General features: G+C 38.1%; 1 long non-coding RNA gene across 1 annotated transcript; it reads left to right on the forward strand.

The window, feature by feature from the left end:
• Nucleotides 1–368: 368 nt before the first annotated feature.
• Nucleotides 369–1,219, forward strand: LOC136358410 (uncharacterized). The gene is made up of 2 exons (XR_010743088.1): nucleotides 369–595; nucleotides 1,073–1,219. It is a non-coding gene; the product is annotated as an uncharacterized lncRNA (long non-coding RNA).
• The last annotated feature ends 1,650 nt before the right edge of the window (nucleotides 1,220–2,869 follow it).

Genomic DNA, 2,869 nt, shown 5'->3' on the forward strand with positions numbered 1-2,869 from the left:
GACACAGAGAAAACTAGAACATAAATATATAATACTTGCAACAAAGGTACTTTCTGAAAAACTGGAAGAGGAGTTAACTAGGAATGGGGAAATCTGGAGTCTAGAAGTTGGGTGCTGGGAAGAATTATTTTTAGTAAGAAAACCTAGCATTATAATAGGGTCTGTGTGCTTCTCAGATGTGATCCACCAATGCAGGATATTATTGATTCCCCCATCATCAAACTAGACACAATGCACTGCTCAAATTAATGAAGTTCATATCTACTGGTAAGTCTCTAATGAAGAAAGTTATCAAAATCTTTTCTTTATCCCTATAATATATCCTATTTTTCTTTCCTTTAAAATAAGTAAATAAGCAAACAAACAAGAAAAAAATCAGCTTTTTTATCAGTTTTCACAATTCATGCTTGGATATAAAAGCAAAATTATAACATCTGTCACCAGGAGATATTTTCAGATCTGAGAAGATGAAATATTTCTCGAGTAGAATGCAGTGGTGTTTGATAAAAAGTGTTACAAGCTGTAAGAACCTGCTCTACCTCCTGCATAGCTGGTGCTGGGCCTTCCCTCTTCACTGCTGAATTTTCCCTGTGTTGTGGTTTTGAAAACAAACCAAGTAAGAGGCTCTAAGTCAGAAATAAAATTTAATGAGAAGAAAAGGAAAATAAAATAGAATAAAATAAAATAAATACAAAAAGAAAAACCACTGACAGAGTCAGAATACAACCTGATCAGGGTGATGGAAACAGTCCAGACGAGGTGGTCTTCCTGAAACAGAAATCTTGTAGAAAGGTCTGGTAGCTCCGGTCCTCTGGGAATCCAGTGGGTGAAGGCTGCTTCTACTGTCCCAAATCCCAGCTTATATCCAGGTGAGAATGCTTGGCTCTTCCCCATGGGCGGAGCATCTCCCAATGGGATGATGAATCATGGAAGAGAGCCTTAATGGCCCATTAAAGAGAGAGATAACTCCCAGAGGGAGTTATCACTGAGTCATGCACAAGGCATTGATGGGCCATTAACTGAAGATGGTGATAGAATACATCCTAAACTACAACCCAGGACACCCTGACAGAGTCCATGCCACCATTTCCCTGGCAGCATCAGCAAAGGCAACTTGGACTGTGCTCAAGATCCCATGTGATTACACTACTAAAAAACATAAAAATCTTCTTTTCTGCTCCTGTAGGCCTCATGTAGCTACTCAAGGGTGCTCAGAAAATCCAGTCTGTTGGTTTCTGCAAGAGGTTTTGTGGTTTGTATTTCTGAGTTGCCCAGTGACTTACCTGTGAGCTTAAGGACCCTGATCTGATTTCACATATGTCCACTGTGGTTATCTGCTTGGTGTGTTTGATAACTTAAATTGTGGATAAATTCTGCCAGTTGAAGTTCAGCTCAAAACTATGCTTTGCTTCTTATGCTCCAAACCTTCAGAAGCTCTAGTTTATCATCTAGTGATATGTAATAACTGAAACAAGTGGGAACAGACTTGGCAAGATAATTTCTGCCAAGCCAAGTGCTTTTCACTGTAAGAAAAATACAGATCCAAGTAGAAATAGTAAATGTCAAATGATTCCCTACTGCAATTTTCTGGCCACTATGGAATGCTCAGGATTCAGTCAAAATGTGCTATGAAGTCTAATACACCACAGCACACAGGGCCTGGGACTGGAGAGACCCTGGGGGTCTTTGAATCCACTGTTCTGATGATGATAAGTGGCATCCCAGTTTAAAATCATTCAAATAATATCTTGAAATCTACTAAGAATATGCTCTGGAATATGAGTTTTCTCACAGCTATAAATATCCTAAACTGAGGAGCACTCTACACATTTATTTTTGTACCCAATTTTTTATTTTGTATCCAACGTGTATCCTCCAGAGAATTTTTTTTCTCTGTAGTGACTAGATGCCACAATGAAAAAAAAAATCTGTCATACTAGAGACATGTATATATATACATATATATATAGAGAGAGAAGGCAGGTCTGATGAAAGAACATATAAAAATGGACAAAATCTAGGAAAAAAGGAACCTGATTATTTCCTATTTTACAGATGGCTCTGCAGCTCAGTTGAATAGTGAGCCAGATTTTCAAGCATTTAGCAACTTAAAATGCAGATGGTGCCTTTGTCTTTTCAAAAGCACCTGTGTGTGCATTAATACAGCTGTGTATTAACTGGCTTTAAAAAGCAGGGTTGGAACTGGTTGTCCAGCTTACACAGGAAATCTGCAGTAAAACTAGGAACCAAGCTCTAAATCAGGTATTCAACAACCATCTTATTTTTCTATAAAAATGACTCTTCAGATGACACACAGCCCATGAATGTGAGTTTCTGCAATTAAAGCTAATATTCAGACATGCTAGAGTGCTGGATCATTTTCTCAGATCTTTCGTCCTGCAGTCCTGAACCACTTTCTCAAAGTTCCCTGCAGGCTGCACACTTTTCCCTGCTTTGACTAATCCTTTTTAAGTTTGGCATCCTCTTAGACCCAGAAAATGGAAAGTAGAGGTACATTTTTATAAACTCTGGAGGGCTAGTTTTGTTGTAAGTAATTTTTAAAAGGTCTAATTGTACTTGCTTACTAAAAGCACATAATGCATAATTTTAATTCCACGTGTACATGTAAAAAACTAATCATGGCACAGTGCTTATAGGTGGATTTGAAGACAGGGAAATACTGCCTTAGAAAAGGACAGACAAAACTCTATCACACACTCTTGTTGGTTTTGTCTGATTCCTCTCCAAGTCCTGAACACAAATACTTTCACATGATCTCTTCCTTTCCCACCACTATACAACTACATGCAAGGTCATTCTATTGTACCTGCTTTCTCTTTGGTTGTTTTTTCACTAATTTTCGGTTGTG

Source organism: Sylvia atricapilla, chromosome 3, assembly GCF_009819655.1.
Source record: "Sylvia atricapilla isolate bSylAtr1 chromosome 3, bSylAtr1.pri, whole genome shotgun sequence".
NCBI classification, from domain to species: Eukaryota; Metazoa; Chordata; class Aves; order Passeriformes; family Sylviidae; genus Sylvia; species Sylvia atricapilla.